This window comes from Chiloscyllium plagiosum, unplaced genomic scaffold, assembly GCF_037043375.1.
Source record: "Chiloscyllium plagiosum isolate Xiang-an unplaced genomic scaffold, Cpla_swu_hap1 HiC_scaffold_29, whole genome shotgun sequence".
In the NCBI taxonomy this organism is placed as follows: Eukaryota; Metazoa; Chordata; class Chondrichthyes; order Orectolobiformes; family Hemiscylliidae; genus Chiloscyllium; species Chiloscyllium plagiosum.
Window position 1 is genome coordinate 42981698 of NW_028270167.1, and position 16410 is coordinate 42998107.

The 16410-nt window shown below is 43.8% G+C and overlaps 1 protein-coding gene across 3 annotated transcripts in view; it reads right to left on the reverse strand.

Annotated features, from left to right (window-relative positions):
- acad8 (acyl-CoA dehydrogenase family, member 8) overlaps positions 1-16410 on the reverse strand; it is a 119751-nt gene that overhangs the window by 40723 nt on the left and 62618 nt on the right. The gene's annotated exons all lie outside the window — the stretch shown is intronic.

The window sequence follows — 16410 nt, forward strand, 5'->3', positions numbered from 1 at the left end:
GATGGCTGGAGTCATATCTGACACACAGGAAGATGGTTGTGGTTGTTGCAGGTAGATCATCTCAGTTCTAGGACATCTCTACTGCAGGTCCTCAGGGTAGGGTCCCCAAACCAACCATCTTCAGCTGCTTCATTGATGACCTTCCCCCCCATAATAAGGTCAGAAGTGAGGATGTTCAATGACTGGACAACATTCAGTACCATTCATTACTCCTCTGATAGTAAAGCAGTCTATGGTCAAATGCTACAAAATCCAGGCTTGGGTGACAAGTGGCAAGCAACATCCACACCACACAAATGTCAGTCTATGACCATCACGAATAAACGACACTGGGGGGGGGGGGGGGTCAAAATTGACCAGAAACTCACCACACAAACACAGTGGCTACAAAACCAAGTCAGAAGATATGGATACTGTGGCGAGTAACTCACCTCCTGACACCTCAAAGCCTGTCCGGCTGGCATCTACAAGGCACAAGTCCGGAGTGTGATGGAATACTCCCCACTTGCCTGGATGAGTGCAGCCCCAACAACAATCAAGAAGCTTGACACCATTCATGACAAAGCAGCCCACTTGATTGGCACAATATCCACAAGCATCCACTCCCTCCACCACCAGCGCTCACTAGCAGTAGCGCATACTATCTACAAGATACACTGCAGTGCATCATGTAGAGAGCACACTCTGCTGCTACTGACTGCCAGCGGTGGAGGGTGTGGATGCTTGTGGATGTGGTCAATTCAGGCAGGCAGCCTTATTCTAGCATGTGTCAGGTTTCTTGGGTGTTAAGAACATAGAATCTCTACAGTGTGGAAACAGGCCATTTGGCCCAACAAGTCCACACGGTCTGTCTAGAGAGCAAACCACCCAGACTCATGCTCCTACCTTTTCCCTGTGACCCTGCACTTCCCAAGGCTGATCGAGGCAACCTAGGCCTGTATTGTTACTTCACCAAGTTGACACCTCATTTTTAAGTATAACTGGTGTTACTCCTGGCATGTCCTCCAGCACTCTGCATTGAACCAGGCTTGATGGTAATGGTTGAGTGGGGGATATGCAAGGTTTCAGATTATGTTGCATTCAGTTCTACTGCTGTTGATGGCCTACAGCTCCCCATTCTTGAGTTTCTATACCTCTTCAAAGTCTAGCATGGTGGCAGTGACACAACACAATGGAGGGTGTTCACAGTGTGAAAACAGGACATTGTCTCCACACGAATTACGTGGTGTTCATTCTGTTTTAAAAAATTCTCAAGGTCAGGTTCGTAGGAGAGTAGTCTGACACAGAACAAACGACCAAGAGGCGAGTCTGCTAGAATATGAGCATTTTATTCCCCGCAGCGTCGCCACAACCAGGTCTCATACTTACAACGGGTCTGGCTTATACTCACTCTACATGTTACCGGAACTGGGAGCCGTCAGTTCTCGTAGAGCGGTTGCCAACAACCCACGCTCGGCGGTTAAACGTAACCCCGGAGCAGACTCCCGGGTCTGGCTTATACTCACTCTACATGTTACCGGAACTGGGAGCCGTCAGTTCTCGTAGAGCGGTTGCCAACAACCCACGCTCGGCGGTTAAACGTAACCCCGGAGCAGACTCACCGAACTGGAGACTTTTCCAGCTGATATACTCTTTTCCAGATATAAACATTCATGTGAACAGCAGAGCAAGGCTAAAAAACACATTCCATTCTGGTTACATACAGATAAGAAGATTCACACGGGGAGGTGTGTAATAAGATTCACACGGGACTAAGCAACACCTCCATTCCGGTTAGATTCACACATGTATTGGGACATAATTTTTAACCATTTCACCACATTCCACTGCTTGGCCCAATACATGTGTTACATTATGCTTAATTCAGTTCAATTCGTTTCAGTTAATTTCAGTTCAGTCAATTCAGTGTAGTTCAATTCAGCTCAGTTCAGGTCTGTTCAGTTCAATTCAATTGTGTTCAATTCAGTTCCGTCCATTTCAATTCAATTTAGCTCAGTTCCATTTTGTTCCGTTCAATTTGATTCACTTCAGTTCAATTCAGTTCAGTTCCACTCAGTTCAGTTCAGTTCAATCCCATTCAATTCTGTTAACTCCGCTTCAGCTTTTTGGACATGCCCACATCCTCCGCTGTACCCCAGGCAAGGGGTTCTTCGGCAGGACTGGGATCCTCTCAAGGGTGGACAGCAGCGACCCTGGGGTTCCTCCGGTCGCCCCCCACCATTTCTCAAACAAACTGCCACGTCATGCCACGGTCCATGCCATCCCGGGACGGTCGGGACCTCCACAGTTTGTTCTTCTGGTTTCTTAGTCTTTTTCCAAAACATTGTTCTGTATCAAAATCTCTCCTCAATTGCGATTGACCCTGCTCGCAGCGCCAAAATGTTTTAAAAAATTCTCAAGGTCAGGTTCGTAGGAGAGTAGTCTGACACAGAACAAACGACCAAGAGGCGAGTCTGCTAGAATATGAGCATTTTATTCCCCGCAGCGTCGCCACAACCAGGTCTCATACTTACAACGGGTCTGGCTTATACTCACTCTACATGTTACCGGAACTGGGAGCCGTCAGTTCTCGTAGAGCGGTTGCCAACAACCCACGCTCGGCGGTTAAACGTAACCCCGGAGCAGACTCCCGGGTCTGGCTTATACTCACTCTACATGTTACCGGAACTGGGAGCCGTCAGTTCTCGTAGAGCGGTTGCCAACAACCCACGCTCGGCGGTTAAACGTAACCCCGGAGCAGACTCCCGGGTCTGGCTTATACTCACTCTACATGTTACCGGAACTGGGAGCCGTCAGTTCTCGTAGAGCGGTTGCCAACAACCCACGCTCGGCGGTTAAACGTAACCCCGGAGCAGACTCACCGAACTGGAGACTTTTCCAGCTGATATACTCTTTTCCAGATATAAACATTCATGTGAACAGCAAAGCAAGGCTAAAAAACACATTCCATTCTGGTTACATACAGATAAGAAGATTCACACGGGGAGGTGTGTAATAAGATTCACACGGGACTAAGCAACACCTCCATTCCGGTTAGATTCACACATGTATTGGGACATAATTTTTAACCGTTTCACCACACATTCTTACTGATCTGGTCATGGTCAGATGCACTTGCAAATGGTAGATTGACAAGCATCAAGTATTTGTTTCCCTCTCGTTGGCTCCTTCACCACTGGCGGCAGACCTTGTCCCTTTAAGACCTGATAGCTCAATCAGTAGTGCTGCTGTCAACCCATTTGTGGTGCTGGACGCTGAGATACTCTGAGTGGGGAATCAGTCATACTCTTGCTACCTCTTGTGCTTCCTTCAAGGTGGTTCAAGATGAATGATTCACCAGCTGAGGAAGGACAGTACTTTCTAACCAGTGGAACATTTCTTGCCCATGTTTAATCTGAAGTCATGAGACTTCATGAGGTTTGGAGTTAATGTTGAGGACTCTTAGGGCAACTACCCCTTGACCGTATACAGCAGTGCCACCTCCTCTCCTAGACCTGTCATGTCAGTTGTACTAGACATATCCAGGGATGGTGATGGCGATGTCTGGGCCATCGTCTGAAAGGTATGATTCTGAGAATATTATTACATCAGGCTGTTGCTTAACTTGTCTGTGAGGCAGTTCTCCCAATTTTGGCACTAGCCCCCATGTGTTATTAAGGAGGACTTTGCAGGGTCGACAGCGCTGTTTCTGCTATTACCTTCTCCAATGCTTAGTTCTTTAACAGGTGGTCAGTCCAGTTTCATTTCTCTGTCGAGTCTTTGTAGCGATTGATCCAACTGATTGGCTTTCTAGGCTATTTGAGAGTTAGTCACATTGCTATGACTCTGGAATCACATGTAGGCCAGATGAGGTGAGGATGGCAGATTTCCTTCCCTGAGCCAGATGGATTTTTCCAACAAATCAATAATATTTCAAGGTCATTCATAGATTCTTAATTCCATTTTTTCAAATTGAATTCAAATTCCACCACCTGCCATGGTGAGATTTGAGTCCAGGTCCCCAGGATATTTATCAAGTTTTTGGATTAATAGTCTAGTGGTAATGACACTAAAACCACCGAGCCATTGCCTCCCCTCCATAATATAATTCTTAATATAAATGTATCAGTCTGGTGAATCTGCACTGAACCCCCTCTAAGGTCAATATATCTTTCCTTAGATGCAATACAAAGAACAAAAGATACCACTCTAAATGGGGTCAACCAAAACTTTGTATAACTGCAAATAACATTTACATTACATATAACAGCACCTTAAATAATTAATCTTTTAAATTGTTTTTAAACATTTCCACCAGCTCTAAATCACTTCGATATTTTTGTATTCCAATATCTCCCAGCTCTTCCACAGTTTCAAGTCCCTCATTACTTAGAATATATTGGTTAATTAGAACATGACAGCACAGTACAGGCCCTTCAGCCCTTGATGTTGCGCCGACCTGTGAAACCAAACTGAAGCCCATCTAACCTATACAATTCCATTTTCATCCATATGTCTATCCAATGACCATTTAAGTGCTCTTCATGTTGGCAAGTCTACCACCGCTGCAGGCAGACTGTTCCACACCCCTACTACTCTCTAAAGTTTAGTTAGCTGGATGCAGTGCAGATTGATGCCAACACCTTAGATTCATTTCCCTCACCGGCTGAGGTTACCATGAAAGACTCTCCTTAGCCTCTTCCCCTTGCCTGAGATATAGCAATGCTTAGGTTAGACTACTGTCAGTCATCTCTTTGAGAGGGCAACCTTTTGATTTGGTACAGCTATGATAACTTCACAGTTTTATGCGCAGAGGATAACTCCACACTTTATCAAATTGAACTCCATCTCACACTTACACATTTCCTAACATCACAAAATTGCATAAAAACCAAGAAAAATCCAATTTGACCAATTACTTCACAAGCCTGCTGCCAATCTTCAACAAAATAAGAGATGTCAGCAAATAAGGTTCTTGTAGCATAGTGATAGCGTCCCTACTTCTAAACAAGGGAGCCCAAGTTCAGGTCTCAGCTGCTCCAGAAGCATGTGATAGCATTTCTGAACTGTTGATTAGAAATTATTTAGGTGTTAGTGCTATCAAGAAGCACTTATTCAATTATAACTGCTCACTAATCCTTAGTCTGTATTCCACCAGGGCCATTCAGCTCCAGATAGAGTCATAGAGTCATAGAGATGTACAGCATGGAAACAGACCTGTTGGTCCAAACCGCCCAAGCCGACCAGATATCCCAACCCAATTTAGTCCCACCTGCCAGCACCCGACCCATATCCCTCCAAACCCTTCCTATTCATATACCCATCCAAATGCCTCTTAAATGTTGCAATTGTACCAGCCTCCACCACTTCCTTTGGCAGCTCATTCCATACACATACCACCCTCTGCATGAAAAAGTTGCCCTTAGGTCTCTTTTATATCTTTCTCCTCTCACCCTAAACCTATACCCTCTAGTTCTGGATTCCCCCACCCCAGGGAAAAGACTTTGTCTATTTATCCTATCCATGCCTCTCAATTTTGTAAACCTCAGCCTCCAACGCTCCAGGGAAAACAGCCCCAGCCTATTCAGCCTCTCCCTGTTGCTCAGATCCTCCAACTCTGGCAACATCCTTGTAAATCTTTTCTGAACCCTTTCAAATTTCACAACATCTTTCCGATAGGAAGACCAGAATTGCACGCAATATTCCAACAGTGGCCTAACCAATGTCCTGTACAGCCGCAACATGACCTCCCAACTCCTGTACTCAATACTCTGACCAATAAAGGAAAGCATACCAAACGCCTTCTTCACTATACTATCTACCTGCGACTCCACTTTCAAGGAGCTATGAACCTGCACTCCAAGGTCTCTTTGTTCAGCAATACTCCCTATGACCTTACCGTTAAGTGTATAAGTCCTGCTAAGATTTGCTTTCCCAAAATGCAGCACCTCACATTTATCTGAATTAAACTCGATCTGCCACTTCTCAGCCCATTGGCCCATTTGGTCAAGATCCTGTTGTAATCTGAGGTAACCCTCTTCGCTGTCCACTACACCTCCAATTTTGGTGTAATCTGCAAATTTACTAAATATACCTCTTATGCTCGTATCCAAATCATTTATGTAAATGATGAAAAGTAGAGGATCCAGCACCGATCCTTGTGGCACTCCACTGGTCACAGGCCTCCATTCTGAAAAACAACTCTCCACCATCACCTTCTGTCTTCTACCTTTGAGCCAGTTCTGTATCCAAATGGCTAGCTCTCTCTGTATTCCATGATGAGTGCGAGGTGCTGCATTTTGGGAAAGCAAATCAGGGCAGGACTTCTACACTCAATGGTAAGGTCATGGGGTGTGTTGCTGAACAAAGAGACCTTGGAGTGCAGGTTCATAGCTCCTTGAAAGTAGAGTCACCACTGACGTCAGGCTCACTGGTCCATAGTTCCCTGGCTTGTCCTTACCACCCTACTTAAACAGTGGCACCACGTTAGCCAACCTCCAGGCTTCCGGCACCTCACCTGTGACTATCGATGATACAAATATATCAGGAGGAGGCCCAGCAATCACTTCCCTAGCTTCCCACAAGGTTCTAGAGTACACCTAATCAGGTCTTGGGGATTTATTCACTTTTATGCGTTTCAAGACACTCAGCACTTGCTCCTCTGTAATACGGACATTTTTCAAGATGTCACCATCTATTTCCCTAAATTCGATATTTATATCTTCCATATTCTTTTCCACAGTAAATACTGATTCAAAATACTAGTTTAGTATCTCCCCCACACATCCCCTATCACCACACAAAGGCCACCTTGCTGATCTTTGAGGGGCCCTATTCTCTCCCTAGTTACCCTTTTGTCCTTAATGTATTTGTAAAAACCCTTTGGATTCTCCTTAATTCTATTTGCCAAAGCTATCTCATGTCCCCTTTTTGCCCTCCTGATTTCCCTCTTAAGCATACTCCTACTTCCTTTATACTCTTCTAAGGATTCTACAACTTTATCACAATGTGGATAAAAGAGCTGAATTCCAGAGGCAAAGTGAAGTGCTTCTGTTATGATCCCAAATGATAGTACTTCTGGTAAAGTCAGATTCCAGAATGGAACTTGGCTTCATAGAAATTATTTGAAAATTTGGTGGTCATTCACTGAAATATAGGGTGCAGAATCTCTTGAACAATAGTATGTAAGTTTATTGCATAAAAGAAAAAAGCCATCTAGATATAGAACGCAGTTTGAAAGGTCTCAAACGCACAGGAAAACAAACTTGCATTCAAATTTTTAAAAAAATGTCCCCTCTGTATCAAGTCTAAGTTCAACACAACTGTTTCTCCTTGGCTTTCTAGTGTGAACTGTGATGTTGTCTAAGATGAATACTCACAACAAGGAAACCTTAGATTTTATCAGTATTTGACTAATCTGTCAATTTCCAAGCAAAAGCTGCTATCTGAAGGTTTCACCATTGAAACATTCACCCCAAGGTAATTGTACTTTCTCTGAATGGTCCTCTACTCCTTCACAGTAGTGAAACAATATTTGCCTCTGGTCTAGTTAGGTCTTCTCTGGAACTACACTGAAATTGTTCAATATCTACAATTTCTAAACTAAACTTATTCCTCGATTATTTTAAGCTAATGTCTTTCAATGTTTGCTCTCCCTGCCATAAAGCCCAAAGTATCAACCTTCCATTTGCACTCCAGAGGTTAATCATCAACTGCTCTCTGATTCATATTAGAATAGACCACTATAAAAGGATTGTCCGGCTAAGTTTATTTAAACCCCTTACAAAAGTAAGCAAAATAATTTGCCACAACTTTGAAATCCAAACTTCACAAATAATGTATATAAATTACACACCTTTTATCAATCATCTCCCCTTCACAAGTGGAGATGTTTGCTAATGACTGCAGTTCCTGTATAATTTACAGCTCTTCAGATACTGAAACAATATACTGCGTGCAGTAAAACCGGAATAACTTTCGGTGTTATAGGCAAGCCACACCGGTATCAAACAATGACCACTTCAATAAGTGAAAATCTAACTACTTTGTTGTGTTCAGTGATGTTGCAATTACTGAATTATCCACAATGGATGTGGCTCCATTCCTTCTTACTTTGTTTTCTTCCGCACAGATCTCAGACTAGAAACTTAACCAGAAGGAAAGATCAGAGGCTGGAAACTTATCTCCTGAATCCATTATCTACAAATCAGAAATGTAAAAGAGTATGGTTCTCTCGTTTGATGAGTCCAGTTTCATAACTTTTTTTTAAAAGATCGATGCCATCCAGGATCAATCAGCACTTTTGTTTGACATCTAATCCCAACATTAAACATTAATTCCTCCCAACATTGGGGCACACAGTGCCCATCATTCACATGATGCACTTGTTGAACCAAGGTTATTCCTGATGAAGGGCTCTGGCCCGAAATGTCTATTTTCCTGCTCCTCGGATACTGCCTGACCTGCTGTGCTTTTTCAGCACCACACTCAACATTTTCTTTGCTGCGTCTTCTAAATCATTGCACTCTAGAAGGATACACACCAGGATATGTACAGTCTGGTACTGGAGGGGTTAAATAAGTAAGCGTTAAATCTTTAGCCATATATAAGCAAACCAACAATCAAAATGGGAACTCGCAAAGAAACACTTCTGGACTGACAAAATTAGTAGCTATCAAAAGCCTTAGATAATACCTGCAAAGACTGCGGAAAACACAAAAAGAAGAATGTTGAAGTGTGGGAATGATAATACGATTATAATATGCATTTTGAAATCTGTATGAAGCTGGAAGGACTTCTATAATTTGGCAAAGCAAGCTTTTACCCCCATTTGAAAGCTTCAGCTCATTTGAGCATGAAATAAGCTAATAGTTATGATTCCCCCAAGGGACCCTATCAATTTATCAAGTATGCTACTCTAAGATAGACTGCTATGACAGCGCAAAATGAAAATCATACAGACTGTCAAGATGGTGCCAGTAATCTAGTCAGTATCCCGTATACCTTTGTTCTACCGGCACAGCATCCTGATTTAGACCTTTTTCACTATTTCCATCAGTGCTGCAAGATGAAAATCCTGAAACTTCCTCCCTAATGACATTTTAGATATACCTGCAACAAATGGACTACAAGAAAGCAGTTTACCTGCACTCCTAAAAGACAATTAACAACATGCTCATCTTATGAATACACAAAAAAAATGCTATTTCCTTCTCCTTAGTTACTATGCAAACTGGTTTGGCATCAGCGAAGTTGGATACACCTTTTTCAACTAGGTCACTTTTAATTATGGTGACATGCTGAGGCATCTTAAAATATGGTCAAGGTCAGAACTCACAACACCAGGTTATAGTCCAACAGATTTATTTGAAATCACAAGCTTTCGAAGCGCTGCCCCTTCGTCAGGTGAGGTGACTTCACCTGATGATGGGGCAGTGTTCTGAAAGCTTGTCATAGAAATGTATAGAACGAAATAAACCCTTCGGTCCAACACGTCCAAGCCAGCCAGATATCCTAACCTAATCTAGTTCCATTTTGCCAGCACTTGGCCCATATCCCTCTAAACCTTTCCTATTCAAATATCCATCCAGATGCCTTTTAAATGTTGTAATTGTACCAGCCTCCACCACTTCCTCTGGTAGCTAATTCCAAAAACGCACCACACTTACTGTGAAATAGTTGCCCTTTAAGTCCCTTTTAAATCTTTTCCCTCTCACCCTAAACCTATGCCCTCTTGTTCTGGCCTGACTCCCCCACCTTGTCAATTTGTCCTATCCATGCCCCTCAAGATTTTATAAACATCTGAAAGGTCACCCCTCAACATCTGATGCAAACTTACTTGCCACACCCCCCATGTTCATACCCCAACCATTTATTTAAATGACAAAAAGCAATTGACCCAGCACTGATTCTTATGGCACACCACTAGTCACAGGCCTCCATTCTGAAAAGCAACCCTCCACCAACACCCTCCATCTTCTACCTTCAAGTTAGTTCTGTATCCAAATGGTTAGTTCTCCCTATATTTTGTGTGATCAAACCTTGCTAGCCAGTCTACCATGAGGAACCTTGTTGAATGCCTTACTGTAGTCCATATAGATCATGCCCACCGCTCTGCCCTCACCAATCCTCTTTGATTCAGTTTTTTGAAGAAGTAATAAGTTAGTGAGACATGATTTCCCACACACAAAGCCATGTTGACTATTCTTAATCAGTATCGAAAAGTGTGGCACTGGAAAAGCACAATAAATCAGGCAGCATCCGAGAAGCAGGAGAGTAAATGTTTCAGGCATAAGCTCTTCATCAGCTGCCTGACCTGCTGTGTTTTTCCAGTGCCACACTTTTCGACTCTGATTTGATTAGATTAGATTAGATTACTTACAGTGTGGAAACAGGCCCTTCGGCCCAACAAGTCCACACCGCCCCGCCGAAGCGCAACCCACCCATGCCCCTACATTTACCCCTTACCTAACACTACGGGCAATTTAGCATGACCTGCACATCTTTGGACTGTGGGAGGAAACCCACGCAGACAGGGGGAGAACATGCAAACTCCACACAGTCAGTCGCCTGAGGCGGGAATTGAACCCGGGTCTCTGGCGCTGCGAGGCAGCAGTGCTAACCACTGTGCCACCGTGCTGCCCACTGCAGTCCTCACTTTTTTCTATCCCCAATCAGTCCTTGCCTTTCCAAAAATACATAAATCTTGTCCCTCAGGACTTTTTCCAACAACTTGCCCACCACTTATGTCAGGCTCACTGATTTATGGTTTCCTGACTTTTCCTACCACCTTTCTTAAAAACTGGCACCATGTTAGCCAACCTCCAGTCTTCCGGTGCCTCACCTGTGACTATCAATGATCCAAACACCTCAGCAAGGGATACAGCAATCACTTTTCTAGCTTCCCACAGAGTTCTAGGGTACACCTGATTCTAGGGTACCCCTGGGGATTTATCCACCCCTACGCAATTCCTCCTCTCTGATATGGACATTTTTTCAAGATGTCACCATCTACTTCCCCACACTCTATATCTTCTACGTCCTTCTCCACAACCAACACTGATGCAAAATACTCATTTAGTATCCATGCCCTTCTCCACAGAAAACCTGTTGGATTAAAACCTGGTGTTGTGTGACATCTGACCTTGTCCACCTCAGTCCAACACCGGTATCTCCACACATTTAAATATGGTGACCTGGAGACATCAGTTGATTCCTCAGGGTTGCTACTGATCATTTTCTACCAATTTGAATACATACTCATTATTTTCTAACCAGATCCCTGCCCATGTCATTGTCAAACGACTTCAGAGTGCCCAAATAAGGCAATTCCTCTATAGAGTCATACAACATAGAAGCAGGCCCTTCGGTCTAACATGTCTATGCCAACCAACAAACATCAAACTACGCTCACACCATTTATGTGCACTTAGTCCATAGCTCACGCCACTGTCATTTTAAGTGCTCATTCAGTTGCTTCTTAAATTTGAGATGTACATGCCCACACGCCTCTGTTACCCTCTCACACAGCGCATTCACTATTTTACCACCCTCTAGGTGAGAATATCTTTTTCTTAGACCTCCTTCAAACCATTTACTCCTCATCTGATGACCAAGATGAAGGAAGGGCTGTTGATTTCATACACATGGACTTTAGTAAGGCGTTTGATAAGGTTCCCCATGGTAGACTAATGGAGAAAGTGAAGTCATATGGTGTGCAGGGTGTTCTAGCTAGGTGGATAAAGAAATGGTTGAGCTACAGGAGACAGAGAATAGTAGTTGAAGGGAGTTTCTCAAAATGGAGAAAGGTGACCAGTGGTGTTCCACAGGGGTCAGTGTTGGGGCCACTGTTGTTTGTAATATACATAAATGATCTGGAAGAGGGCACTGTTGGTATGATCAGCAAGTTTGCAGATGACACGAAGATTGGTGGAGTAGCAGAAAGCATAAGGGACTGTCAAAGAATACGGGAGGATATAGATAGACTGGAGAGTTGGGCAGAAAAGTGGCAGATGGATTTCAATCCAGACAAATGTGTGGTGATGCATTTAAGCAAGACTAATTCTAGAGTGAATTATACAATGAACGGAAGAGCCTTGGGAAAAGCTGATGGGCAGAGAGATCTGGGAGTACAGATCCATTGTACCCTGAAGGTTGCTGCACAGGTGGATAGAGTGGTCATGAAGGCTTGCCTTCATTGGATGGGGGTATTGAGTATAAGAGCTGGCAAATCATGTTAAAATTGTACAAGACATTGGTTCGGCCGCATTTAGAATACTGTGTATAGTTCTGGTTGCCACATTACCAAAAGGATGTGGACGCTTTGGAAAGGGTGCAGAGAAGGTTTACGGGGGTGTTGCCTGATATGGAAGGTGCTAGCTATGAAGAGAGGTTGAGTAGATTAGGTTTGTTTTCATTAGAAAAAAGGAGATAGAGGGGGGACCTGATTGATGTTTACAAAATCATGAAAGGTATAGAGACAAGCTTTTTCCCAGCATGAAGGATTCAATAACGAGAGGTCATGCTTTCAAGGTGAGAGGTGGAAAGTTTAAGGGGGATACACACGGCAAGTACTTCACACAGAGGGTGGTGGGCATCTGGAATGCATTGCCAGCAGAGGTGGTTGAGGCAGGCACGGTAGATTCATTTATGATGCATCTGGACAGATGCATAAGTAGGTGGAGAGCAGAAGGATATAGATGCTTAGGAATTGGGCGACAGGTTTAGACAGTACATTTGGATTGGCTCAGACTTGGAGGGCCGAAGGGCCTGTTCCTGGGCTGTAAATTTTCGTTATTCTTTTATCTTAAATTTATGCCGGCTCTGCCATGGGGAAAAGATTTGTACAGTCCATCCTATGTATGATTCTCTATTTTGCACACCTTAATCAGACTCTCCCTCCCCTTTGCATCCTCTGTTCCAAGGAAAACAAAGCCAGTCTATACATTCTCTCATAACTCTTTATCCCAGGCAACATTCTGGTGAATCTCTCCTGTGCAATCACATCCTTCCGACAATATGACAACACTGCACACAGTATTTCATCAAGTCTGACCATTGCTTTATAAAGTTGTAATGAGACCTTCTTGTTCCTATATTCTACGCCTCGATTAATAAAGGCAAGCATCCTCTAAGCCTTCTTCAATGCCCTGTCTACCTGTGCTAACACCTTCAGGGATCTATGGATTTGTACACCAAATCTACCATATCAGCACATTTTGAGGTCACTAATGTTCATTAGACCTTTGCAAATCCATTGAGCTGGTGGCACAGTGGGTAATGTAACTGCGCGAGTAACCCACCAGAAGCTCAGGCAAATCTGGGGGCACTGGCTGATACTGCATTAAGGCAGCTGGTGGAAGCTGAATACAATTCAAAGAATCTGAAACACAAAGCTAGTCTCAATTATGACAAAACTATCAATAAATTAGCAATGTCATAAAAACCATTCTGGTGCACAGATGTCCAGTAACCCATTCTAGATTACATGTGTCTCCTGTAAAGCAGCTAACTCTCAACATCTTTCTGAAATAGCCTTGCAAGTCACTGGGTGACATCTATATCCCATAAATAATTTAAATGTTCATCTGAATTACTTTGATCAGTTGGTATTACTCAGATATTTAGACATTGTCTGTCTAATAACAGATTCTAATAATTTAACCACAATAGACATAGACTAAATGCTTATGATGTATCAGTTATCCCATAGAAATCATTGAATCATAGAATCCCTACAGTGTGGAAACAGGCCATTTGGCGCAACAAGTCCACACATACCCACCAAATAGTAAACCATCCAGACCCAATCCCCTACCCCTATTATTCTACATTTCTCCTGACTAATGCACCAAACCTACATATCCTGAACACTATGGGCAATTTTAGCATGGCCAATTCACCTAACCCACACATTTTGGACTGTGGGAGGAAACTGGAACACCCGGAGGAAACCCAAGCAGACACGGGGAGAATGTGGAAACTCCACACAGTCAGTCGCCCGAGGCTGGAATCGAATCCAGGTCCCTGGCATTGTGAGGCAGCAGTGCTAATCACTGAGGCCTGAATGCTTCGATCAGAGATACTTGAAGTTCGTTATGAGAATTCTTTAGCAGGACAAAATCACAACTTCATTGTGCAAGGTTTAACAGCCTGAACACCATCTTCAGAATGCCATGGAGACGGACAGACCAGGTCTCTCACATTGAGGACAACAGGATCCGTCATTTTCGATTGGGAACAGCATAAACCAGCAATGTGGTCAATACAAATGTCATCCGGGCATCCTAATATGAAGAGCTTTATAAACTTCAGCATTTCAACTGGGAAAGCAATGTAGAGGAACTATCTACTAGGAGGCAAACACTGAAATTTGTTGCAGCATGTTTCGACATTCAACAAACATAAAAGTAGTCAGGGATGTTGTAGATGCAAGTGGCCACTCAAAAATATGCAACTACACTCTGTAGACAATTCACCCAGACAGCTGGCACCAACCAGACCCCATGACCTGGCACGGACTGGATCGTGACCCTGGCAGCTGGCACTGACCAGACCCCGCATTCTGCCAGCTGGCACTGACTGGTCCCTGCACCCAATAGCTGCCAATGGACCCACACCCTGAAGACTGGCATTAACTCAATCCTGCAATCATCAGCAAGCACTAATTAGACCCTAGTTTGTGGTAGCTAGGTACATGACAGAACCTGACTGCAACCACCAGTCATTTCAAACTGCTCTGAAAAACATTTTTAGACTGTTCTTTCTCCACAGAAGCTACCAGACTTGCTGAGTTCCTCTGGCATTTTTAGAACATAGAACATAGAAGAATATAGCGCAGTACAGGCCCTTTGGCCCTCGATGTTGCGCCGATCCAAGCCCACCTAACCTATACTAACCCACTATCCTCCATATACCTATCCAATGCCCGCTTAAATGCCCATAAAGAGGGAGAGTACACCACTGCTACTGGCAGGGCATTCCATGAACTTACGACTCGCTGAGTGAAGAACCTACCCCTAACTTCAGTCCTATATCTACCCCCCCTTAATTTAAAGCTATGCCCTCTTGTAATACCCGACTCCATACGCGGGAAAAGGTTCACACTGTCAACCCTATCTAACCCCCTAATCATCTTGTACACCTCAATCAAGTCACCCCTAAACCTTCTTTTCTCTAATGAAAACAGCCCCAAGTGTCTCAGTCTTTCCTCATACGATCTTCCTTCCATACCAGGCAACATCCTGGTAAACCTCCTCTGCACCCGTTCCAGTGCCTCCACATCCTTCCTATAGTATGGCGACCAAAACTGCACACAATATTCCAGATGCGGCCGCACCAGAGTCTTATACAACTGCATCATGACCTCAGGACTCCGGAACTCAATTCCTCTACCAATAAAAGCCAGTACGCCATATGCCTTCCTCACCGCACTATTTACCTGGGTGGCAACTTTCAGAGATCTGTGTACATGGACACCAAGATCCCTCTGCTCATCCACACTACCAAGTATCCGACCATTAGCACAGTACCCCATCTTTTTGTTATTCTTCCCAAAGTGAATCACCTCACACTTAGCTACATTGAATTCCATTTGCCACCTTTCTGCCCAGCTCTGCAGCTTCTCGATATCCTGCTGTAACCTGCCACATCCTTCCTCACTGTCAACAACTCCTCCGACTTTCGTATCATCCGCAAACTTGCTCACCCAACCTTCTAACCCCTCTTCCAGGTCATTTATAAAAATGACAAACAGCAATGGTCCCAAAACAGATCCTTGCGGAACACCGCTAGTGACGGCACTCCATGAAGAAACTTTGCCATCAACTACTACCCTCTGTCTTCTTCCATCCAGCCAATTCCTAATCCAAACCTCCAACTCACCCTCAATGCCATATCTCCGTATTTTCTGCAGTAGCCTACCATGGGGAACCTTATCAAACGCCTTACTAAAATCCATATATACCACATCTACCGCTTTCCCCTCATCAACCTCCTTCGTCACCTTTTCAAAGAATTCAATAAGGTTTGTGAGGCACGACCTGCCCTTCACAAAACCATGCTGACTATCCTTGATCACATTATTCCTATCCAGATGTGCATAAATCCTATCCCTTACAATTCTCTCTAAGACTTTGCCCACAACAGAAGTGAGACTCACCGGCCTATAGTTACTAGGGTTATCCCTACTCCCCTTTTTGAACAAGGGAACCACATTTGCTATCCTCCAGTCTTCTGGCACTACTCCTGTAGACAAAGAGGACATAAAAATCAAGGCTCTGCAATCTCCTCCCTTGCTTCCCAGAGAAAGGGATTAGATTTCCAGCATCTGTAATACTTTTCTTTTAGTTAAAGAATGGAAGTATTGCTCAAACTGGGACCTTCTCTTCAATGAGAGGGAAGATGAACAGCCCATTAATTCTTTGAACAATT